General features: G+C 40.4%; 1 long non-coding RNA gene across 1 annotated transcript in view; it reads left to right on the top strand.

The window, feature by feature from the left end:
* LOC132671270 (uncharacterized) overlaps positions 1–26,287 on the top strand; it is a 93,294-nt gene extending 67,007 nt beyond the window's left edge. The window contains exons 3-5 of the long non-coding RNA XR_009607024.2: positions 14,170–14,541; positions 15,209–15,428; positions 26,055–26,287. This is a non-coding gene — a long non-coding RNA (uncharacterized LOC132671270). The remainder of the gene's footprint in view (positions 1–14,169; positions 14,542–15,208; positions 15,429–26,054) is intronic.
* Positions 26,288–26,887: the final 600 nt, after the last annotated feature.

The following is a 26,887-nucleotide window of genomic DNA, read 5'->3' as shown; positions in this document are numbered from 1 at the left end:
CTTGTTTGCACATATCCACCATTTTCAATACATGGCCCGTGGATCTCTGTCCAGGCAGGCATGGCCTGTGGTGCCTTCTGTTGTTTCCATCAGTCACCTCCCCTCAATTTCAGTAGATGTTGGGTTCCTGGCTCTGAATGATGACCAACCCATTGATGTTAAGAGGGAAAATGCATTATTAGAACTCTGGGTCACTCTCTCGTCTTCTTTTCCTTATTGCACAGTCAAATAATAATGCCATTGTGCAGTACGAGACATAAAAATATAAAAAATGGCATGAAGTTTCAGCTGGTAAGAGCTGTAATCACAGTACTGAATGGTTAGCTCCAGGTATAACTTTTTCGAAATATGAGATCTGCTTATCCACCTTCACCACCTGGGAGCCTAGCCAGTGGTGCAGAATTATTTAGTCCCCTGAATTTGCTCTCCTACTTAATGTCATAGCCAGGACTAGCATTCTGTAAAGGCAATCCTGTGGTTTTTAGCATGCAGGGAATAGAGCTCCCTAACCTACTTCCTGAGGCCACTCATTCCATTCCTAGTTACCTAATATTTTTTAAATGTCCCCAGAGAGGGTAAAAACTGACTTAAAATTATACTTATGTGTAAATGACTGATATCAAATAAGAGGAGGTTGTACAGGGAAAAAAAAGGCTAGATGAGGGTGGGAGGGAAGAGGCTCCAAAGGGGGAGGCTGGGGGATGGGACATAAGAAACAGTGGTAGCCGGAAGAACAACATCGCTTCCTCAAGGTTTTGCCCCAATCCAGCTGTTTATGCAAGGCAGGTAGGAACTCTAATTAGAGGGAGAAAGTGACAGATTTTGGAAGGGAATGTACAGGGGATAGGGAACTTTAGTTCTGCTTCTTTTCCTCCAGGCCTCCTGGAGTCTGTAAGCTCCTCAGGGCACCTCAGAGCCCCATCAAGGATGGAGGTTGCACAGGACATATCTCCATCAGGAGCCTGGAAGTGAGGGGGCGGGGGGGGGGGGGGGGGGAAGACAGCTCTTTAGTGCAGCCACTAGATAATCAGTGCAAGTTTGCCTGCTGAAGGGACCAAAGGGGCTGAGCAGGGCCTCATGGAATGAGTCATGGCTCTGAAATCCTGTGTTGGGGAGCACAGGAGAGAGGGTTGTTCAAGCATGAGGAGTGCACCCAGGATTGTAATCTAGGAGGACCCAGTCAGGATGAGAGTCAGTGTTGTCCCTGGGACAACTGACAGGATCTTCAATGTCAAAGAGTAAGGCTGAAAACAGGATGGAGCAGGGACTAGGAAGAGCCTGATGAAAAGATCAGAACTAAGTTGGTTATAAGAGACAACATGATAGGGTCTTTTGGAGAGTCAGGAAGAGGACAGAGAGTGAGTACCAGAATCTCTCCCAAAGAATTTTCACAGCATACTAGCCCGGTGAGATGAGGTGCTCCATCAAAAGGTTCCCATGGTCCCCCTGCTAAAAAGAAATTGAGAAGACCACAAACTATACTCTTTTACACAGATTAATTAGCTTATTAAAAGCTTCAAGAAGTCCTACAACCTGTGTAGCTTTACTTAACCCCCAATTTTTCCAACTAATCTGATATTGGACTCCTTTTCATATGTTATACCTGATCTGTTCCTAGGAACCCACTTTGGGAAATACTCTTCTATAGTTTTTTGCTCCAATCCAGTTACATTGGCCACCACCCAAAGTCTCCCTGGCCACTGAAGTGGTGTCCCGCAAAGCTCTTTCTGTAAAGCAGAAGTCTCTTCACCTCCTGACCCACAGTCCACTGGACACCATTCATATCCTCTCTGGCCCCATGCTGAGAATGTTTGGGCATCTGCTGAAAGGTAGTTCAGAGAACATTACCAACCTGTTATATTGACTTGAAAACTATTGTAACTATACCCTGGAACATCTTCAATCCACTAGGTGTTTTTCTTCTAGCTGGAGAGAAATGCCCTTTGAACCGAACTTCCCCTACCTGTACATTTCAACTCTGGAAGGTTTTTGTTGTTGTTTTACTGTGAGGCTACCTCAAGGCACAGCTGTCAGTTAGTGGCACTTTATTACAAGCCAGTGCTAGCTAACAGACCATGAACCATTCATTGATAGCTAATATCCTTAGTTACACCGCACCCCTACTGAATAAAGAAGCCAGATTGCTAAATTTGTTTTTTCAAAGACATTGAGTAAAAAAGTTGACAAAGCCACTTGAATGCAATTTCCAACCATCTAAAATGAAAAGCTTTCTCGATCTTCATGTCATAGACTGGAGAGAAGGTTTATTTTCCTACTGTGTGTAAGTAATGGATTTCGCCTTTTCTGGGAATCCATCATCGAAGAGTATGTTGAATACTCAAACAATGGCAGTCTAAATTGTCTTGCAGTGACACTAACTAGCTGGAACTAATTCAGAAATGTGCACGGAGCATGATGAGGATAACTTCGTGTGCGGGATAAAAGCAGCACATCTCACCTGCTTCCATCATAGCTCATCTTAGGACAGATGCTGACTGGGCCCAGGCTGCCCAGAAAATATAGGAACCTTGTTACAGATTACACCCAGCTTTTCTTTTTCTTTTCTTTTCTTTTTTCTTTCCTTTAAAGAGGCTCTTTGTCAGAGAGAGAATGTAAAAACTCAAATACTTTTTACTCATTTTCTTGCCGAGAGCTGCAGGCATAACCAGCAGCGACCACCAGTAATTAATCATAGCTCTGGATATGGGAGCACACGTTCAAAGACATTTTCAACCCACTGAAACACGTCATGGGTTTAAAATTTTGCCATAGAGCAGAATCTCTGGAACGAAGCTTTACATTCTTTCTGATTTCGATGTACCTACTGAGTGCAGCCAAAGGCCACTTTTGTAAAGTCATCAGGAATGGCAGAATTCCTTCCTCCCAAGGAATCTAGGGCAGGAAAGCATCTCCGGACCACCCTGGAGACACACAGCAAGATGGGCAGAGACAAGCCTATGACACTGGGCAAAATATTAGGTGAGTGTTTGGGGAATGCTTTTTTGTTGCCATGAACAGAGACTCAAATTACGGAGGCAATTTATTGCAAGGATGCTTGTGGAACAGCACTTGAAATAGAAAATGCTCAGGGCTAGAGATAGTTCTGGAAAATACCTATGCTCTCTGTTGCTCTCAGGAGCCACAGGGATGCCCTCTATTGGTTTATCTGCTTATTTTTGACATCCATTCCATCCTATCCTCTTTGTGGACTGACTATTGCTTAGTCATTACTTCCTCTTCCCTATAACTTCAGCTTGCACATGTTCCCCCTTGCTTCATCCTTCTAAAACTTCAGCTCTTATTACTAACTGACTCATTCTCTTGGCATTTTCATAGTTTATATTCTCAAGAGAGCAAATTTAATTGGTCCAGACTACAGTGATGGGCCAGGCCACATTGCTGGATGCCAGCCTACGGATGGCCTGCCTACGGATGGCCTGCCCTTGGGTCAGGTGCTTACCCCTGGTCTTACCAGCTGAGACCAGGTGGGGTAGGGTTACCCTGTTTAACACAGGCTCCTGTAGACCTGTCCCTTCAGCAGGGGCTCTGATTGGGCAGACACCATGATTGACGTCGGAGGTCACTGTTGTATTCCTGTTCCATAATTAATGATTCCTCTCAGAGCAGCCCATGCTTTTCTCATATACCAGCCCACACAGCTATCAGATGGCATTTCCACTTCTAAATAAGTCTCTACTCTGTTCAGATTTTTCATCCTCACTGCCACTACTCTTGTTCACATTGTAATTATTACCACCACTCACTGTCTCTTAAATGGTCTCCCCACTGACACTCCCATGTGCCCTTCAGTCTTGTACCCATCTTTCCACAGTTCAAATCTGATCACACCACCCCCTACTTATGACATTCAATGCCTCCCATTTGCCACAGGATAAAGTCTAATTCTTTGATGTGGTTTAGAAGGTCTTAAGGTTTCCATGACCTGGTCTCTGCCAGGCTCCTCTCCCATCATCTCTCACCATCCCTCCTCTGCTGTCTACGCTCTGGCTTTACTGGGCTCCTCTCAGTTTCTCTCGACATGCTGCATTCTTTCTTGACTTGGGACCTTTGTACCTGCTTTTCCCTGTCTCCATCCCCAGCTCTCCCTCTTCTCAACGGAAACTTCTCACCTCTGACTTCTCTGACTCCTTCGACAAGTGTGGTGAGGACAGAGCACATCTGCTGTTTGCAGCTGTACCCCAGCCCTGGCCCTGGGGTGGCACTCCGTAGGGGCTCTGTAAACATTTTTTGTTGGTGTGTTGCTGAATCCCAGAACACAGAGAGGTTATTTCTGTGTGGAGATCAAAAGTGAAAAGTAAATAAAAGAGTGATTTGGACAGAGGAAGAGAGAAAGAGAGTACAGGGAAATAAAGAAGGACATGGTATAAGGATTTTGAAAAACTCATGGAGTATAGATAAACCCCTGAAGGAGAAAGATCTATGGACTTCGATTAGTGAGAGAAATCTGCAGCCCCCAGAGGGCCAGTGAGATCAAAAGACTTGCCGAGGAATCCATCTCAAGGATATCTGGCCATTAACAATAAGCAGGATTTAGGATCTGGATTAATTTGTTTAGCAGGGAGAAGTTTAACTCCCTTCTATTCCTTTGGAATAGCTGTGGTACTTCAAATGGGATATGAACCTGGGCACACCTGTTTCCTGTGGTTTATCCTGGGACAGTCTGCATTCCAAGACATAGCCTTCAGCTCCCTATGTGTTCCCAGCATCAGAGCTCTCTAGTGCTCCCTGATAAACTTTCACAGATGCTGTGACATTGTTTATTTGCCCTTTGAGAAACCTGGGCTATGCTCTCCTCCTTGTGTCCTGCCCACACTGCCCCCACAGAGAGCTCAGGGGAGACAAAAGAGCTGGACAAACTTGCCACACCTCTGTGAAGGGTCATGTTCATCCCTCTCTGACGTTAGCCTTCTCGGGGAGGGTCATGGAGTCAAGCAGCCACAGTTATCTCCACTCCACTGGCATCAGGTAGATAGTACGTTTTTACAGTGACTGCCAGAAGCATACAAGTGACACACGTCTCCACATGTTTTAACGTGAGAGCTTAAATTTCAAGACACACTGAAAGCCAAAAAGAGAGTGGCCGCCTCCCTGTATTTAGCAAGTGAGAGATAGAGCTGGAAAGAGAACTGGCAAATGGCTAGTCAGCAATGTGGCATCAAGAAACTAGTTCCCTTCCAGCACACAGATTAGCTACAACCTCTCATGGAATCAGTTTCCGGCCGATAGCTGATGGTAACCAGGGAAGAACACAGGCTCCCACAAACTTGAGGAAGGAAAGGATGGCCAAAGTCAATAGGCACTGCAATAACCTGAGGGCTCTTTTTCCCTCTGACAAGGGTCAAGGAGGGAAGAAATTGCTCTTGAAAGCTCACAGTAGTGTCATGGTCTGAATTAGAAAGGCTTGTAGATCACACCTTCACTACCATGTCTGTCCTAATGATCATGCAAATGTCCTGCCATGCCTGAGGCTTGGACCCAGCGATGTTGGTGGGAAGCAGCTCTTGTCCTCACATCCAAAGACAATGGGTGGCCCTATCAGAAAAGCAGGGATCTTAATTATCTCTTTTCTTGATAGTTCAGTCTGAAGAGATGTAGGATTCTTACCTCCTGGCCATCCAGTCTGAGACCGATATAAGTAAACATTATCTGCATCATTTAAGAGTCCCCCCCCCCATTTTCTCCCTCTCCAAAAAGCAAGCAAGCAAACAAACAAAACAAACAAAAAAAGCCCCAAACAGGCTGAGTTATCTTGATCAAGGCACCTAACCTCTCTGAACCTGTTTTTTTCAGCTGTAAAATTAGGAGATTGGACTTTGTTGAAAAGCCCCTCTAATAAAAGTTATGACATTTCATATAAAATATTCAGAAGCCATAGGAAAGAGGGGAAAACACATTCTTTTCCTTGATGGGCCATCACATAAGAAGAATAATGAGTATTTGGGTGTAGGGTTCACAAGAAGCCTGACGTACAGACTTAAGATGCCTAATTAAATAGTGGCCTCCCCAAGGTCACAGCCTCCTTCCTGTTCGTGTGTCTCTCCACTCAGTGCCTCGTACTCCATAATGCTGTGCAGAGCATGGGCTCCCTGACAGCTGTTGCCTTAACTCTTAACAGACTTTGTTTCTCTCCAAGGTGGGTCCTAGACCCGTACCTAAGGCCCAAGGCGGTGGAGGCATAGTATTGCTGTAGACATTTGCATTTGTTCTGTTCTCTTCCTCAGTGTTTGGACCAATGTGTCCGGTGGGATCTAGATTTATGAAGGACTGCTTTCGTTTCGGGTGCCTGGCTTCCTTGCTGACAGTCAGGCTGCCTTGGGATGTTGATTTTTGTTCTTTTGCTCATTGTTTCCCTGCTCCCTATTTCTAGTTTCTTTTTTTCAGAGGCTGACGCAGTTATTTCCACCCCAAGTGCTTGGCCCCACTCTCCAGCTCTGGGCTCCGTAACCCATGGCAACAAGAGAAGGGAAGCAGGTGATCACACACCACACACACATATGATTTGCTCTCTCTCTCCCTCTCTCTCGTCTCTCTCTCTCTCTCTAGCTCTGGCAGCCTAGGGCACACAAAGGGAGGAGACTTAACTGGCTGCAGTGCCAATTAGAGACACAGGCCTCGTGGCTGGTGCTGAGCGCTCAGGGCTTCCGGGTCACGATGCAGCAGCTGCTGGGGAGCGGCGTGGCCTCTCCTTCTGTTTGCTGCAGCTCCTCGTATTTCTCCAGGGCAGCAAAGTAAAATCTGACCTTGCATACACAGTTAAAAATGTCTTCGCAGCAGTCCATTCCCTGCTAGCCCAGCCTGGAATCCTATTTTATGTCACTATGGAGACTGGCAGAATTGTGCCTATTAGTAATAAGTGAGCTTACATATATTTGAAATGAGAAGAAAGTCTTTCCACATAATTTTCCAAGTGGAAATCATAATTAAGTCATTTAAAATCTAAACTCTCACTCCTGCCCTCTCTCATATTGGTGGGTTGTAGGACGTTTCAGCCCAGTGCAACAATTTCTTTGTTCCTTGCCAAATTTTCTAGTTGGTTTGACCTAAGGATCAGAAGAGTCAAGTGATTGACCTGTGCTCAAGTGGTAAAAATCCCCTTTCTGTTCAGGGGCTAGAAATACATGGTAGACACATTCTTATTCTACTTGCTCAGAACTAGTAGTTGTAGGTTAATAAACAAGTCTTTTAAATAGGCATCATAAAAGTGATACATACAAACACATGTAACATTTTATTTTCACTTAAAATTACAAATATACCTTAATTTCCTCACTCTTTCAATGTAGGGCCAAGGTCTGATGCTTGAAGGCCAACTCAACATTCTTATAGTATAAGCTATAGTAATAATAATAATAATAATAATAATACATCATCTACAACTTCCAGTCTTGGTGCTGTAAGAATTTAAAGACATTGGAAAATCCATCTGAGCCCAGGATCTGTCTAGATTTTTATGGTTTTCTGCAATATTGAACAATAATCTCATTTCCATTTCATTTGAAGGCAAAGAAACTTGTCTATTCTATCCAAATAATTCAACCAGTTTTTTAAGAAAAAACTTCATTTCCTTTTGCATTCATATTGCATTGGTTTACATATTGTTTAATAAAATTATGAACGATAAAAAAAACAGATGCAACTGGCAAAAAATGGTTTGGGAATAAATCCAAGTGCTCTTGATAAATTGGATACCCAACTGGTGGGAGCAGAGGTATGTAGAGCATACCTCAAGAGAGCAGCATCCAGCATCACAGAGAAACTAGGAACCTCTAGCCACTTTAGCACATGACAGTTGGATGTGATTACTAATATTAGAAATGTAAGAATGTGATTACTTATACTAGAAAGCTGGTATTGCTAATACCAGCATGGAACGAGGGAACCCATTGCACTGATTCGCTCCATACACACTCTCCTTAATCTGTATCTTCATTTCTAAGCTCAGTTCTTCATATTTAACATTTGGACAACTTCACCTGTCCCGTTCGCTTCTTAAATCCAGTGTGTCCAAAAACAAGCCCTTCTCCTCTTTTGAGATGAAAAAGGACATGCTGGTTTTGCTAGTAGGAAAACTCTTTTGCTAAAGGAAATCTTAAGCTAGGTTAAAGCCAAGAAGGGACCCCAGAGGTGTAACCTCCTTCATGCTCCTTCAGGAGATCCCAAGGAGCCTCCGAGGATTTCTAGAATTCTTTAGAGCACAGATGGAAAATCTCTGGAATAGAGTATAAACTTTGGAGCCAGACAGAATTGACTTCAAACCCTCACTCTTTCACATGCTGTCTATGTGACTTTGGGCAAATTGGTTATTACTGGAGTCCTAGTTTCCTCAGGAATAAAGTGGAAATAATATAGTTTCTAATAAAAATTGTGACTATGGGATAAAATGCTGCATGAAAAGCATTTGATGTGCTGAGATACTCCACAGAGTTTCCCATCAGTTCCTTTTCTCTGTGGTCTGGATTTTTTTAATGGCACCCAGTTCCCAAGGTTTGAAACCTCAGTTGCCCCTGGCCCTTCCTTCCTCCTTAACTACCACCCTCCAACCACATCACCCAATTATCTGGGAAGTTCTGCATTTTCTAGCCCCTTAACACCAAATCCTTAGTTTAACTTCCATTTCATTTCATGTTACCATCTTCATTCATGCCTCCATTATCCCCTAACTTCCTGTTAAACTGTACCCACAAATTCAACCTACGCATTGATGATCAATGACCTTCTTGAATTACAGAACGGACTGGACAGACTGTGCTCAGATCCCCTCAATGGTGGGACACCCCTCAGGGTGTAGTCTACCACATAATATCTATATGGTAGAGCTTGGCATTCAAAGTGTTCCAAGCTTTAGGCTCTTTTCTCTTCCAGGCTTATCTTTGGGCTTGTCCAGCCCAAGCGACTTTTTTTCTGTTCTCTCACTGCAAGAATTTCATTCTTCACCAAGTCTGTGCTTCTGCGCCTGCTATTTCCTTCACCTTTCCCTCACCATATCTCTGGCGGGGTAAGTTCCACTAAGATTTCAGGCAGAAGTGGCCTTTTAAAAATAATGTTGTCTCATCATTTCCTCTTTTAAACACCCTCTTTTGGCTTCATCCCCTAAAGTTTGTGTCAATCTCCCTATATTGTTAATATTTGTAACTTTATTCTACTCTCATTTATGACATTATCTCTTCTGTGACCTTGACTCAGAATTTTGCCATAGTAAGCTTCAGAAAATATATCTTGGCTGAATACTTTTGACAGATTAAACATTTCAAGGTATAGATAAGATCCAAAAGAAAAACAAAAGCAGAAACCAAGACTTACTGTAGGTTCATAGTGTATGTATGGTCGTCTCCTCAGTGGCCTCTCAAAAGAGGGCATTGCTACCCTTGAAGTTTTGATCTCCCTCCCAGGAGGTTGGGCATGAATGTAAAGATAGAAATTAATCCAAAGGAAACAGGGTTTTCCTTGACTCTATGTTTTATTGTTACAAGTTTATTCATTGTTTTTTGAAAAAAGAAAACAAAACTTCTGTAAACTACTACATTGCAAAGAAACAGAGGAAAACCCACATGTTCTTCCATGTGCTTTTTGCTGCCATTTTATTTTCTATCAAGCTTGTAGTGGGGTATCATTGGCCAAGATTTCCTGAACACTTTAACTATAGGAAATTCTTACAATTATAGGAAATTGTGATCCCAATAACAGTTTCTAACCTGTCTGCATCCAAACCCTTTTCTTTTTTCACCACCACAAATCTAAACCTTCATGTGATATTATTCCATATTATAACCATGAAAAATACAGAACAATGCAATGAAATAGTAGAAGGAGAACTCAATTGGCATTACAAACTGAGGAAGCTCAAGTTCTCAAGATCTCCCTTACCCCTTTTTGTTAAGCCGGACAGACTGTTAACAGAGTATGGGTATTGGGCTCTGACCACTGGAGGAAACTGCCATTATCAAACAAACATCTGCTTGCTTCCCTCTGTGGTCCCTACCAGCTGTAGCCGAGGCACAGTAAATTACTCTGCTAATTCTATTGGCTCATTCCTGCACTTCTTTAACGTAGAATATTGATTTGTGCCAGGGATCCTGGGCTTGCACAGATTCTAAAGATGCAATGGGAAAAATCTGATATTTTTAACACCAGAAAAACCCGTGATATGGAGGACTGGTGCTGGAGTTGAAAGACACCCAGTGAGAAGCTAAGACTGAAAACAATGCATCAGTTCATTGAAGGGGTTCCCTTTAAAGGTAAAACACTGGGAATCATATAGGAGAGGACCACCCTTTAGTCATTAATGGAAGGCAGGGTGATGTTGGCCCATTTTGAGGGATAATGGGAATGAGCTGGAGGATGTGATGAGGAAAAGTAGTCGTCTTTAGCTGATTATTTGATATAGAAATTCTACTCATAAGGAAGAAAAACCCTCTATAGCATGCCTATTCTTAGGCTGTTCTTGATTTTCTGAAGAATCAGGGTATAATAACAGAGAAGTCCAACTCTGGAATTCTCTGGTACTTAGTAGTGTGACTTTGGTAAGGCTGAAGTTGTTTCCTCATTTCTAAATGGAAGTGATAACTCCCGTAGACCTGTGAGAATGAAGTGAAATATTACATGGAAATCATTCGTCAGAGCCACAAGCTTATTGTTAATTGTTAGATGTACTTTCAGGGCTCTGTGTCCTTCCTCCAGAAAGCTGATAGGCAATGGAATTCACTCTGAAGGCTTATGTAGGAAGAGCACACTGGGTGTTGGAGACGAGGACTCCACTGAGAAGAAACCACCCACCAGCATCCTCCAGAGTTTGATAAGCACTTGCTTCTCTGGTTGGATGGGGTGTGAAAAAGCTTACCTCAAAGGAAATTAACCCAAATATGTAAGGCCAGTGGGATTAATACCATCAGGCATTGAGGAGTTATTAAATTGCGTATGAAATGTGAGGGGCTTGACATAAGCTCCCCACCCACTCCACTTTCCAATTTCATAGCTATTGAATTTCAAAGAATTATTCTCCGTGTTTTCCTGGTGATTTTAAATTCTACTGTCCCTGGCAGAGTGAGGTGTGGAAACAAGATTCAGGATATCTTTCAAAGATGAAGCTGACATTGATTCAAAGCAGACGTTTTGGTGGGATGCCCTCACCTATATGGACAGCTGGCTTGTGTTAGGTGTGGCTTCTCTGGAAGGTGCCCAGAAGCCCAGAACACTTGAAATCGTGGAGCATCTCAGAAGATTCAGTAAAACCTTAGGGTCCCTCCTTTCTCATTTATAAACTATTGACTTTGATACAGACCTTTGGGGAACTACTTTCATTAGGTGGGGACAAAGCCCTATATGAAGAACTGTATGTGGATTACTCATCTAATCTACACAACACTCTAAGAGTAGACACCACAGTGCCCTTTACCTAGGTGAGGATACTACAGGAGAGGTAAAAGCATGTAACTTGCCTAAGGGTTCATAGATAATCAAGTGGTAGAACTAAGATGACATCCAAACATGCCCATTTGACTTCAAAAACTATCTGTAATTATCTACATTACAACATGTGTTAAGATACATGAACCACATGGAATTGCTAAAGGTCAACCAATTTTGACCTACAAAATGGCAGTTTCATATGGTTTAACCAAATACTTCATTTGACCCACAGCATATATTTCATTTGACCTACAGCCTTAATCTAAACATAATGTCAACCAAAAAAGAATGCAAGTAAATGTGATTGGATTTGAATTTCATTTCCTCTTTTTTCTGCTGCAAAATACAAGAGGAGCTGACTAATCCTACCTCAATGATTCATGTACTACTTGATGTTTTTCTAATAATTTTGAAATTAATCTTTGTATTGTATTTTTTTATTAGCTTTTTTGTATTCTGACCAACTAAGCTTATAATTGTGTTTCCCTCTCGTTGGTTGCTGAACTTCACACATTTTGCCATTATGACTTTTATATTTTTCAGTTCTTTCCATGCTCAGTAGATTTCCAGAATAATTATTGTTCTTTATACCCTCCAAACAAGACTACAGTTTTTTTGAAAAAAGCATAAATTATATGAAACTTTATTAAATTATCTGGGGTCTAGGAAATATTCTCAATGAGGACAGACCTGGCCAAAATTATATGTACCTAAGATGTACATTAATAGACATTTTATTTAAAAAACTATAACAGCATGAGAAGGTATATTTTACATTTATATGTAACATATATGTGTAGAGATGAATGTTTGAAAATATAAATATAAACAATTTGCATAGTAATGTTTATTATCTATGTTCCAATTTTAGTTAATTAATATGTGGTGAATTAAAATTCATCAGCTTTTCCCTCTTCTTCCCCCAGAACTCTGTAACTTTACCTGTCACTATGGCCAGATAGTCTTTTTAATTTTTTAAAAAATGTTTATTTATTTTTGAGAGAGAGATAGAGTATGTGAAGGCAGGGGAGGGGCAAAGAGAGAGGGAGACCAGAATCCGAAGCAGGCTCCTGGCTCTGAGTTGTCTGCACAGAGCCCGACGTGGGGCTCAAACTCACAAACCATGAGATCATGACCTGAACTCCTGAACTGAAGTCTTATGCTTAACTGACTGAACCACCCAGGCGCCCCAGATAGTCTTTTTTAAGGAAGTTCACCATCCTTCTGACGCATGTCTTTACCTCCCATTCTCATCAATAAACCTTTTGCCCTTGTTTTCAGTGAATTCTTTTGAAAGACATATTTTCTCAATATACACTTATTGAGACATTAATGAGATGAATCCAGTGATCCTTTTTCCAGCTCACCCAAGGAGAATGTTGGTGAAATGGTACTTTTCATTTGCTTAGCACTTTTTGCTTTTGCAGAGGATTTTCCACTGTCACTGGTATTTGTCATGAATATTGCGTGTATGTAGTAGCTATGCCTCTGTACGTGCCTTTTAATTTAAAAAGTTGTCTGAGTGTTCAGCAATGTCTGGGTTAGACATTGATTTCTTATTAGGGGGTAATTACTCAGTTTGGGGATCTTTTCTGGTTTTCAGACTTTGAACCTGCTCATGAGAATGTTCTTTGTCATGTTTTGCTTGTTAATAACAACGCAATAGGATCTAGTACTCTTCCCCACTTTATACCTATGATACTATGGAAATAAACTTGTTCTGACAGATGCAAACATTTTCCTGCATTGACAAAAACTCCTGCTACCGGGTATGCAGACCACATTGTAAGGAATGGTTACATGAGGAGCTGTAAATTTCCAAGAGGTCTGTCAAAGCTGAAATGTTTTCAGGTGGTCTAAAAGATCATTTAGATTTAGGTATTTGAGAAGAGTCTTCTAGAGAAAAGAATTGTTTTTTTTAAAACAAGCAAATCTCACCAATGATGGAGAGGTAGCCAGAGAACTCTCAAAATCACCACCACTCCTGCAATAATTTTCACATCCTGTTTTTGTCTCTCTGCTCCAGCAGCCGCCTCGGTGGTTCCAAGGCGCGTTCCTGCATGCTTATTGCAGGATGTCACAGCCATTTCCTCATTTTGTGTAGATGTTTTTATTAGGTTGCGGACAATGTGCACGCTGGTTTGTGAAGAGTTAACACTCAGCTGTGCTGTTGATGTGCCTTTACTCAATATGTTTCCTTTGAAGCAAGGGTGCAGTGTTTCAAAAGACAATCACTATAATTCTATGCAGATTTTTCTTGATTAATGAATAGGAATTTTCAACTGAATCTTTAAATAAGTCAGAACAGTGTAAGAAATGGATATAATCCTTATTTTTTTTATTAAAAGTCATTTCAAATTTGAAAAATTCAGGCATTGTATACATATCTGATTTATTGTCATATGTGTGTCTTGACTCGTAAAGCTGTTGTGGAAATTATATAATGCTTGCAAAAAATAGTGTGGTCTCTTTGTGAAGCTAAATGAAATAAAATATAAAGTTTGTGATACATTAAATCACAAACATAAATATGTACTTTATGGCCAGCTGTTATTTCTAAGTGTGCACATTTTAAAATAGAAACATTTACCCAACATGCTGATTAGCAATTTCCCAGTTCCAAAAGGCTCAGTCGCATTTAAGATGCAAAAGATTAAAATGCCTAAATGGATAAAGTTAATAGTTCATCTTCGTAAATGTTTTTATATGTTTTAAGTCTTACAGTCCCTTCCAACCCTGTAGACTCAAGAGCTGGAGCTACTTTGATGTGGATTTGTGTTTTATGCACATGCTTTCATTGGAATAGAATCTGACTGTGTCCCAGACACTGGGAGAAATGTTCTGCATATGAACGGAGGCCATGTGGCTCCATGCTACTTCATACTGTGTGTGCAGGTTCTCGGAGAAAGTGAACTGCTTATCATCATATCACAAAGAGTCAGCCTTAATTTTGGCTAAAGATCATCTCAGTTGCGAATGTTCCACCTCTGAGTGATTTTACTCTTCCCCCGCATAAAAACTGGTCAAGGAAGACATGCAAGGTTATGTTGACTCTAAATGCAATTCCCTGGGAGACCTCATTGGCTCGTCCATGTGGCATCTCCGCCTCTGTAGGTAGGTCAGAATTGTTAAATGCCTCTAGTCCTTTAGAACACATTGGCAATTGGCAGTTCAAAAGTTCACATGATGCCATATGTCCTAATAATTTTTATCTACATCTAAAACAATATGAGACTGTCAAATAAAATCCTGCATGCAAACAAATGATGGAATGCAGGGGAACCCTCTGCTTTAGCCTTTTCTCCTTTGTCCAACAAGCTAATGCAATAAGGCCAATAATAAAAGGTTGTGTACTAGGCCTAAAGCCTGTGACAGATAAAAAAGAAATGTTGGAAACCAATGAAGCTTTTGCACAATTAGATTTTTTGAGGCTGTGCTGTAAGGATTGCCCAGAGCCTGTTCAGTCCTGATTGATGGTAAAATCATAACTACATCATATTAGCTGTAGAGTTCACTGACAGGTTACTACAGATTAATATTGCCACTGCTGTTCACTTACCATCAAACCAGGGAAATATGAATTGAGCTGTTCTTCTAACAAACCCTGCATATTAAAAGGTAAGGTGTCCTACTGAACAGTCTCCCCTGTCACTGAGGAAAGACACAAACAATGTCTATTTGAGAGATATGCAGATACGCTGCAGCATACTAATTAGTCTGCCAGGAGAGCCCCATCACATCCGGCTGGCTAACAAGCCTTCATGTGTGCTTGTTCCTTCAGAGCTCTTGGCTACAGGACTGCAAACGACACCCTAAAACGTGGAGCTGCAAACCTTGGTGATTTAAATGCAGGCTGCCAGGCAAATTGCAGTGACATAAATTTGTCCCATGTGTTTTGCATCGTGTGAATATGAAACAGGGGAAGCCATGGAGCCGAGTTTTGTTGGCATTGGACTCAGGAGGTTTGGTGAGCTCTTTTCAGACATGCTGCCCACAGCAAGGTGAGGTCTTTTGCTTTACTTTGAAAATGTTGAAAATGCAGGAAATAAACATGTGCTGATAATAATGAGATCCTAAAGTGAAATCATTTTAGCCTTTTAGTGCCCCAAGCCTTGGGTAAGAAGTCCACCGTGAAACAAAAACAGGACTCACTCTACAGGATGGGAAATGGAAGGGTGAGTCAGTCCTGACATAAGGAATGTCAATAAGGAACGGCTGGAATAACAGACACTTTCACAGTGTGTCTGATGTGCAAAGAAGAGCCAGCCTGGAATCAGGCAGGAGACCTGTGCTTTTAGCCCTCAGTCAAGGCACTTGTTCTTTTGTGAGTTGGAATGTTGTGAGGGGTTTGAACTAGGTGATGTCCAAGGTCCTTTTCAGCTTTATTACCCCATTCTGCAGGCCCAAATGTCTTATATCCTAGGCCATGTTTCGTGTTTCCTATCGATCTTGCTGTTGTTTTATAGAGAATATGCAAAGAGCTAGAGAGTCAGCCAGAACCTGGAGAAGAAGATAATAGTGTCTTTTTATTTTTTAAGAGAAAATGGTGACCTTGGCAACTGTACACCATAAGCTTCATAAACAATGTTAATGGACAGCTGACAGACTGGGAGAAGAATTTGCAATGCTTGAAACTATCTCTTAAAAAAATGACATTGGATTATTACATAGAATATACAAAGAACTCTTGCACATTGACAAGAAAAAAAGACAGGAAACCTCAAAGAAAAATACGTAAGGGATATGATGGGGTAGTTCACAGGAGAAGAAGCTCAAGTGGTGAACTGGTACCAGAAGGGGTACTCAGGTTCTCTGGTCATGGAACAACACAGACCATTTCAGACACATTAGAATGTCACAACTGGAAAGTTGCATAATGCCAGGTGTTTACAAGTTATGGGGTTATGGGAACTCTTTGATTGTTGGGAGAAGAGTAAAGGAGTATGATCATTTTAGAAAGCAATCTGACAATCTTAATGGAATTAAGGCAAAGATGACAAGAGGTCCCACTTAGCAGGAAGGCAGGGAAGACCTGAGGTTTGGGCATAATATAGTACTAGTGCCCCCTTTACTTCCCAAAATGTTCCTCTTAGGAAAGACAATAAATTATATAGTCATCCTGCTTCACCAAGCCCACTTCTGGACACATCCCAGAGACATTTTCACAAAGGGATAACACACAAAGATGTCTTTTTAGCACTGTTTGTGGTAATTTGGAGTTGGAACTAACATGTATGCCCTTCATAAGACAATAAATAAGTAAGTGGGGCAGTTGCATTCTATGGAAAAGTATGCAGTGAACAGAGGCAGTATATTCAATGTTTAGATATGCAATATTTTTTTAGACATGCAATATTTTGATAATGCCACATGGATACATTTTAAAAGCAAAAATTTTGAGTGAACAAGTAAGAGAAAATGAGATGTAAAGTGTAATGCCATTTGTCCAAATTTTAAAAAACAAATTCAAATTTGTTAAGTACAAAACAACACTAGATCTACAAAGATACATGCACATATTAACAACATCAGAATGCCTCTGTGGGGACGAGAGAAATGGTGATGAGGGTTCTGGGGTGAGGAGGAGAAAATGATGAAATGAGAGATGGGCCTTGTGGGAATAATGTGGCGATGTGCTATAAAGTGAGGTGTAGGATTATTATAGGCCTCTGCCCTTGAGGTCAAAAATGAAGAATAAAAGATGATAATTGTAACATGTCTCTGGGAATGTGATAGAAGGACCTTCCTTCAAATCAAGTATGATTGTTATCAGGAAGCAACAGTTCATAAATAGGAAGGCTTTTGAGTCTGTCCTATACAACCTGTTCACCAGATAATTCCACTATCTAATAATCTCCTGACTGACAGTAGAGTCTCTGACATTGTCATCAATGAATGACTCAGATTTCACAGCAAGATGTATGGTAAATGGCATCTGCAAGGCACATAATTGTAGCTCTCTCCCACAACTTTCAATGGCTCCCTATATAATATGAAGCCTAAACGCCTGAGCTTACAATAAAGGCTCTCCACCGTCTAATATCAAACTGCCTCTCCCATTTTATTCCTACTTTCTTTACATCCATCTTTCACTCTCCTGCGAGTCCTTCTGCCTCAGTCATTGCTCACCCTGTGTGACCCGCCTGGTGGGTCCTTTCATTCCTCTTCTTGTCTAAGTCTTATCCACTTTCAGGACTAGTTTGAGGTGCAGCTCTTCTATAGAGGCTTCCTCTCCCATCTCAGACCCAAGGGACCTTGACTTTCTCCTTCATGCAGCTGTTAGAGTGCACACTGCTTGGCATCATAAGTATCTCTTTATACATGTGCTTTCTCTGCAGGGATCATGTTATATACTCTCAACTCTCATGAATATAGGCATACCTCATATTATTGTGCTTCACTTTATTGTGCTTCCCAGATACTGTTTTATTTTTCTTATTTTTATGAATTGAAGGTTTGTGGGAACCTTGTGTCAAGCAAGTCTATTGGCGCCATTTTTCCAACAGCATTTTCTCACTTCATGTTTCTGTGTCACATTTTGGTAATTCTTGCAATATTTCAAAATCTTTCGCTATTATTATGTTTGTTGTGGTGATCTGTGATCAGGATGAGACAGTATATTTAGTAGATACATGCTGTGTGTGTTCTGACTGCTCTGCTGACCAGCCATTCCCCTGTCTCCTTCCCCTTGGGTTTTCCTATTCTTTGAAACACAACAATGTTGAAATTAGGCCAATTAGTAATCCTACAATGGCTTCTAAGTATTCAAATGAAATGAAGAGTCAATCGATGTAGCAAACTAATAAAGTTTCCTATTTTAAAATAGGAATACTATTTTAAGAAATTGCCATAGCCACCCCTGCCTTCAGCAACCACCACCCTGACCAGTGAGCAGCTGTCACCATTCAGGCAAGACCCTCCACCAGCAAAAAGATTACAGCTTGCTGAAAACTCAGATGATAGTTAGCACTTTTTAGTAATATTCTTAAATTAAGGTATGCACATGCCTTTTTTTTTTTTTAGTTATAATGCTATTCCTCACTTGATAGACTACAGTATAGTGTAAACATAACTTTTATTTGCACTGGGAAACCAAAAAAATTCTTTTGATTCAGTTTATTGCAATAGTCACTTTATTGTGGTGGTCTGGAACTGAACCCCCAATATACACGAAGTATGCCTGTAGGCCTAAACCTTTTATAAAGTATCATAAAATAAACATTTATTGACTCCCCGCTTGGATACTGAAGGAGGATACAATAACCCCTGGATACTGTCCCTGACTTCAAAAGAGCTTACAGTCCATTGGAAAGGTGTGTCAATCCCCAGAGAGAATTAGAAAGTGAGCGATGTCAGGAGGTACAGGAGGAGATGGGCTGGAACTGGGGAAAGTGATGCCTGGAGCTGGTGTGAATCAAAGCAGTTTCTAATTTCAGAGCAGAACTTAGCCTCTTCTGTATGCTGTTTTCAGTCCAGGCCTGGCATGTTAGGTCAGGACACAGGAGAGTTAGGTACATAGAAATGTTTCAGCAAGGTCTGCTGGTGATGGTGATTATAGGATCATGAAGTCATTTCCCTACTAGAGAACCAATGCTCCTTTTTTCTTTCTGGTGTATTTTAGGGCTAAAATAATTATTGGATGAATCTGATCTTTGCAGGGGGAAATACTAACTGATGTCTGAAAACAAAGAATGATGTGCTTAGCTAGTTAAGGTCTGCAGCCCTAATCCTTATGGCAGCCACATTTGTCAGTAGGTTGTGTTGCTGTATGAGATGGGAAGACATTGAGTCATAGGAGACCCAGCAAAAAATGGGCTCAATAATAATGATATTTAACAATCTTATAAATAAAAATGTTTGGGATAGGGTGCTGCCATGAATGATTTAATGATAATCCTTTTAGTGAGGACCCAGGTTCCTCCTCCGCTTCAATCTGCCATCCTTAGCATGTTTTTGTCTCATCCTCAAATTTATTGCCTCTTTGACATACAATGGCCACCATACTTCTAGACTGTACACCTTCACAAAGCTATGCTCAAAGGTAGGGTGGTAAGAAAGCTTCTCTCCAAGATCACTGCCAAAGAAGGACTTATTTTCCAGAAACTCCTAGAGACTTCCCCTTACATCTTATTGTCTAGAGCTGGGCCATGGCCAGAACTAACCACAAAGGAATATTGGGCTGGTTTAGCACTATTATAGTAGATAAGCTTTGCTAGCGTGGAAGAAAGGGGAGGGGATTAGTGGTAGTGTAGGCAATGGAGAGTTTTCCACAGGCCACAAATGTATTGGGTATTCAATAAACTTTGAACCTTTTCTAAAATTTCATGAAGAAAAGGTCCATCTTGTGGAATAAAAATATGTTCATGGGCAGCAAGTTCTCACAACTCCCAGACCTGGAGCCTTCTTTCTTTGCTGGATCATAGGGAATTTTCTTTCATTTAATTTATTTTCTTTCATCCATTTAACTGTCCAACTAATCATTCATCATACACTTATTGAGCATTCAGCAGAAGTTCTTAAAATTTCTTATGCTACAAGGGCGCCTGGGTGGCTCAGTTGGTTCAGCGACTGACTTCAGCTCAGGTCATAATCTCACAGTTTGTGAGTTTGAGTCCTGCGTCAGGCTCTGTGCTGACAGCTCAGAGCCTGGAGCCTGCTTTGGATTCTGTGTCTCCCTCTCTCTCTCTGCCCCTTCCCCACTCACACTCTGTCTCTCTCTCAAAAATAAATAAACATTAAAAAAATTTAAAAATTTCTTATGCCACAGACTCCTTCAACAGCCAGATGAAACCTAAAGATGCCTTCTTAAAGTAATGTTTTTAAGATCATTCCAAAAAATAGAATTACAAAGGAAACCAATTAAATTGAAATGCAGTTTACCTTTGGACCTTGTGGCCAGAACCCATGCTGGTGCTGGTATATAAAATAATAGGAACTATGCAGGGACATTATCCTTATGGGTAATGTCTATCCATTAGAACCCAGTGGAAGTGACAGCCAAGCAAAAGGCAATTTAAAGCTCTGATAGGAGAGGTACCTGGTGCCATGGCAAGACACGATGGGGGCCCAGGTCAGTTTGAGATGGTGTTGGAGGAAAAGACAAAGATTCCTGGCTATCTAAGAAGAGAGTCAAAGGAATTAATAATGAAAGAGTTAGTGGGAAGATAATTTTAGTGAGAAAGAAAAGTAAGTGCAAAGATGTACAGATGAGGGGGATTGTGGAGGTTTTGGAGAACAGTTACTATTTCACTATTGCTGGACACAGAGGTCAAAGGGGATAGACAGTTCTGGGGAGTTGAGCAGAGATGAGCTCATGACAAAACACTCCTAAAAGAGTCTGATGCTGTGCTGAAATCCACTCTGAATGAGTTTATTATATGAGGCAGCTTTGACCAGTAAAGACATGTGACCAGACTATAGTGACCTTGTTGGGTTTTTGCTCATTGTAGAGTCTGCAGGACTCAGCACAGTGCTGTATTAAATGAGGGTGAAATTAAAGGAACTCTAGTTCTTTGGGTTGCTAATTCCTAATGCAGCATGTTACAGCACTTTCTGTGAGGCACCCACTGCCTTGAGAACATGCTCAGTCGACCCCTGAAGCAGAGTCTTCTACGACTGTTATCCGTCTCCACCACCATGTTCCTGGCCAAGAGTGGCTGCCTAGTTTTCTATCTGCAGCCAAAAAAGTCACATCCTGGCTGCATCTGTGGCGACTAAGATCTGCAGGTATGGCTGGAGCTGGAATGGTAAGGGTCACCCAAGACAAGTGGGAGACTGAGTGTGGGCACTTGCCTCCCAGCCAGGGCCACCACGCAGTCAGCCAGGCTCTCTCTCACCTGACTGTCACCACGCTCTACAGCACCATCCAGTGGCCGCTCCTTTAGACCAGTCCTTGGCCCTCTTGTTTCCTGGAAAGATCTCAAAGCCACGATCTATATTTCTAGGATGACCTTGACCCTTCTACCCACAATCCCCACCAATAAACCCAAGAGTTCACAATAATGTGGCTTGTGATGTACCTTACACATCATTCTTCATGTGTCTCCCAATGTTCAAAAAATGAAATAAGGATGAATAGAGCATCAAATGGGAAACAGGGGACCTGGATATTCTCTGATAAGAGGTAATGACTAGTTGGACATTATAGTTAGACGGGAACTCAGAATATAGCTAGTAGAAACTTTTCTCCTTACTGAGGCCCAATTTATAGTTGAAATGATACAGATGAACTTGACCATGTCAACTGTGACCCTAATTAGGATTAAAGAAGTTAAGTTGTCTAACCTGTCAGAATTTAGCCTACTCATCCCTAAGGTGAATGGTTGGAAGTACATCTTTAAAAGTCCTGGCTAAATATAATTTCTGTGGTTTTGAATCATACCAAATTTTTTCCCTGTATATGAGTCTAATTCTCACTAAAAATGTAGCCTTCTCACTTATTTCTAAGATAGATTGACATATAGCTGAAATTTAAAAATTGACCTACTTTTTGTCATTTTTTAATGGTTACTCTATGATTCATGAGTCAGTCTGCCACACAAATCTCAGATAATGTGAGTGAATTATTCACATTTTGTAGCAGCAACATAGTAGTTTTTCACTTCCCATATCATTTAAACTATCTTGTAGATTCTATGCTTGCATTAAAAAAAATCTAAAGAGCATTCACATTTTTTTTTTCTTTTCTGGAGTGTGCTTAAGAACTTTGCACTGTGTGCAGTGTGTTTAAGAGAAATTAACTGAACTGGGTAGAATTCACATAACTTGGCATTCTCTGTCCCAGGAGGTAAGAAGTGGCATTCTGAATGATGGAAAGATCCTGATGTCAGTAGCCTCTTGATTTAGTTTTGTTGGAGTCTTAGCTCATCAGTTAACTTCACCATGTCTGATACTTCATTAGTAAAATGAGAGATAACCTATCTGACAACCGGATAAAGAGGAATAAAGTTTGCAAAGCACTTAAGACATCTACAGGATGATCTAAAGAGAAAAAGATAATAATCCACTTGGATTTTTTTTTTTTTTTGATGACATGGCAGATGGTCCTGATGACACAGTTTATAGGCCCCTTTCTTTGTCCACAAAGGGTTCTCAGGACCTGGGACAGTGTTTTCCTGGAACTGTATTAAATTTTGGTACACATCAGGCATTGGCCATAACCTAGATTTTGAACACAAAATCAAGTGAGACCACCAAAGTTCTCCTCTCCATTTATCTTCTGATAAATGCCACAACACACAAACATTCAAAAACAAAACCATAAGAAGGTGTCTTTAAAGCAAACTGACATTTTGAAAACTTCATCCAAGAACTCTTGCAGATGGACACTGAATACAGGCAAGGTGAGCTGTTCTTTTGTAGCGCGGTTTATAAAACATCAATGAGAATATGTGTATATTGAAATTACAAAGAAGGGATTTTACAAAGTCAAGCACATAAGTATGGGTTTCCAAAATATAAAAGTCATTGAGTACAATAGTGCAAAAATTCTACAAGTTTCTATTTAAGTTCTTCGACTGTAGAATTTGCATTTGCCTGAAGCAAGAAGCCCAGCTGTTTTACAATGGGGTCTTTTGCCTCCTAGCAAGAGACAACACAGCAGACAATGTGTCCCTTAAACAGCAAATCTGTTCTCAAGAGCTACTTCTCTTGGTTGTCTATGGTTTCAATAAAATATATTCTGGACTTATTAATTAATGTTGCACAGCATTTATTTCTTTTATTGTTTATTCAAAAATTTTGACCAGTATTAAGTTCTTATGGTTTTTATTTTTTGATGCATTAAATTTAATTGGAACACAGGACTCCCATTTTGAGGATTGGGTATTTAAAAAAAAAAAAGCATTGGTTTTTAAACTGAAAGGTTTGATGGAGTATTAAATTTGATGAATCATAGCAAGTGTCTGTGTTTGTTAGCTTTTATAGACCACATTAAAGCATTCATTAATAAAGTCACACTACATTGCTTTGAGTAGGTCCTAAAAGGTTAACGACTTGATGCAGGCTGGTGTTCTTAAGCCTTACAGTTTGAGAGCGTCATGTGTGAAACTTAGTTCACTTTGAAATTGGAATACAAAAGAGATTTTTATTTTCTCTCAAAGGAATTTCTTATTCCTCTTTCTCTTTTCCGTTTCTTCTTCTTTTCTTCAGCCATCACCCCAAATCTTGTTCACTTAGGTGTATGTATGAAGCCTGTGGCTTGTTAGCTGCAGGATGACCCTGAGGCGTCACAGGAGAAAGTCACCCTCCCTCTTGGCTGCTCCTACGGTGACCTTCCATCAGGGAGAAGCTGACTCAATTATGAATCACCCATTTTGGAAAAGGAGTTGTTACTTGAGACGTATATTTTTAACTGTTTGATTTCTTTCCCTCGGAGAGTCTGTTTTGGAAGATAGGATATAGAAATATTTGCAGTGTTTGAACTAGAATAGCTCATACAACCACCTATTATGATATTATGCATCCAGAGGACACTGGATATTTATTTGCTGACTGACTGGATAACCACAAGACAAGGGTCAGGGACCCACATCCTCCTGTTCTGAGGCTAGGAGCACTTGGAGTAATATCACATTTGAATTGTTTACCCTGGATAATTTCTGAGTCAAATCTTTATTTTACATGTCAGAAACAGCATCAAATCAAACTAGATTGGAATTGTGAGCCTCCTGTGAGAAATTGCCAAATTAAGGAATTGTGCAAATCCTTAATGTTAAGTATAAGCTCTATAGCCACTTCATGAAAGTGCATGAAATCTGTGCCTTTTCCAGAGGAAACTTTCTTGGCAAAGTCACATTTTGTGAGGGTAAATTTTTCTTAAAAGGGGACTTTGTGCAGTGTCTTGATTCTGTGGGGAGTTGTTAGTAAAATAAATGACTCAAATTGGTTTTGTGTGGGAGACAAATCAAAGCATTTCCATGAGGCTGCAGGGCTGACCTGTAGTAGTTTAACCATTTCCTGAGCAAATAGAACCTGCTGGATTGGATGGATGATAGTTCCCGTGTTAGTCATTGTGGAGAGAAAAATAACAGTTCATATAAAAGAGGCCACCAAGGGTTATATGGCTGCAATTGTTTCCAGGCTGAAACAACTTTGTATCTGTTTATTATTGTCAGTATCTTGTTATATTGTTCTTTCAGAATCAATAAAAGCTAAACTCCCTCCATGATTTTACTACTAGACTCTCCTGGAAGGATGTATAGTACTAAAAGTCAAGAATGCCAGAACAGGGGAGGAGACAGAGCTAATGATGAGTCAAAGTTAAATCCACTTTATTTAACAATCTTTTTTTTTCAGAGAGGAAATTGTTTCATTAATGTAAAACATATGAGAAGATTCTTGTTGTTTTTTTAATGTATGAGGAAAATTTTTTCTTTAGAAGGAAAAAGGAACAAACACACATACAGAGATATTTTTAGTTTGATTATAAAAGTTGTTTTCAGAAGATTCATTACTCTCAACTTTTCCACACTTCTACAAAATCCTAGTTGTCAGTCATCACCACGTGAGGATCAATTTATCCTCCCTAATAGTAGTTTTTATATTTAATAAATTAAAAAAACCTTTTTTTAAGAAAAAAACTAGATTAACAAGCATAATCATTTGAATTTTTCCTCCTTGGTATCATATCATCCATTCCTATCTATTTAAGGCATGAGCATAACAGATACTATTCAAATATCTAATGATTGGTGTCCACAGAAATAACCTTCTCCAGCTTTAGGGTCCAGGGCTGAATCCATGGCCCTGTTAAACCCATGGTACTTGATAAATACATAGCAACCAGCTCCTGGGAACGTAGGAGGAAGAAGCATTTTCACAGTGTTCGAAGTGTAAAAGTGCCATGCCTAATTTGATGCTACCAAAGTGGGAGGAGATAGGACCAGCTGACTCTGCCACCAGTCACACATCGGCTTCGGCACATTACCATAGACCCCTCTAAATTACATGATTCTGATTCTAGGATTGTTTAATAGATTGGGAAAGGAGGGCTCCATTTGGTTTAAAATTTTTTCTTTACCCCAAAGCCCTGAGAGCAATTTTATCTAAGGCCCCTAGTTCTTGATAGGTGCTAACCTTATTCAAGCACTGCCAGAAACCAGTGCCAACATACTTCTTTGTCCGGAAGCTCTTGGTTGAAACCACTTTGTTTAACACAATGTTGTAGGGGGAAAAAAATCCCCACGTGAGGAAAAATAGAATGGTAGATTATAGTGCATAGTCCAGTTGTGTAATTTTTTTGAAGTTTATTATTATTTTTTTAAGATACGGTTTCATTATTGGAATCTGAATCTCTGTAGAATGAGGCAGCTTTGCAGGACTCATTGTAGAGTCAGTAAAAAATGGAGTGAGTCACTGAAATCTCTGGACCTTCCACACTGAAACGGGGAAAATAGGGTCCATCACATGTATCTATATGGTTAATCATATCGCTAAGGTACTTTGAAGAAAATTATGTAGAGTAAGGCTTATCATTTGCAGCTGCTTAGGAGGAATGCCAGCAATGCAAGCAGGCCAGTTTTGAAGATAATAGATTTATGCCTTGCAGAAAGCCAAATGTGTGATCACTCAGACCAGAATCTGTTAAGTATCATGTTGCTATTTCTCCTCTTTCTTCCCCATTTCAGGTCCCATCTCAAATACGAACGTCACCCAGAGGTTACCCAGGTGATCCTAGGCCATCCTGAGCATGCAGCTGTGCAGGGCTTGACCTTGAAGGACAGATGGCATCAGGGGGAATTCTTTTATACCTTGTATTGGCCAGGGCTCAGCTTCTGACATTTCTGTCTACAGACGACAAAAGGCTTTCATTGTAAGCTGCTTTCTGATGCGTGCTTAAAACCAAGTTGAACACATTAAAAGGGAGAAGAAGCAGAAACTTGCTCACTGTGCTCTGTGAAGAATTAAAACAATTTTATGGAAGTCGATGAAAGGGAAATAGATTTTTGAAATCTTTATGCCCTCTCCCCTCAAAATTGGACTTAATATTTATTTCAGGTTAATTATAATTCTTCATTCATTCCAATATACATTTATATTATGTTCCGTAATATATTTCCTTTAAAAAATTGACATTTAAAATGTTTCACATAAATTATATTTAGCTGAGTTTGCTTTCTATTTCTGATCTGAATAATATCAGGATTCTTGCAAACCTAAACCTTCCCTTAGTAAAATTTACTGTCACTGGGGTATGATATGCTTTCATGGGTTCCCCTCTAATTTTTTTCCTTTTTCAACTATAATACTTTCTCAGACCTCCTTCTCTATAATGTTACCAAGATTCTTTGAAGTATTATCTGATTTCAGAACTAAGGCTTAACCATTCTTCTTCAGGAGACTTTAAATAACTCTTTATCCTTCTAATTTAGTACTTCAGTCCACCATGTACCCACTTTAGTCCTCTTGACCCAGCATATTTCTGGAAAGTGCAAGGCAAAGTTTCTGAAATTTGGCTGTT

The sequence above is a fragment of the Panthera onca genome, chromosome C1, assembly GCF_046562875.1.
Source record: "Panthera onca isolate mPanOnc1 chromosome C1, mPanOnc1 haplotype 2, whole genome shotgun sequence".
NCBI lineage: Eukaryota > Metazoa > Chordata > Mammalia > Carnivora > Felidae > Panthera > Panthera onca.
Note: the sequence above shows the minus strand (reverse complement) of the source record. Positions and strands in the feature narration are given on the sequence as shown.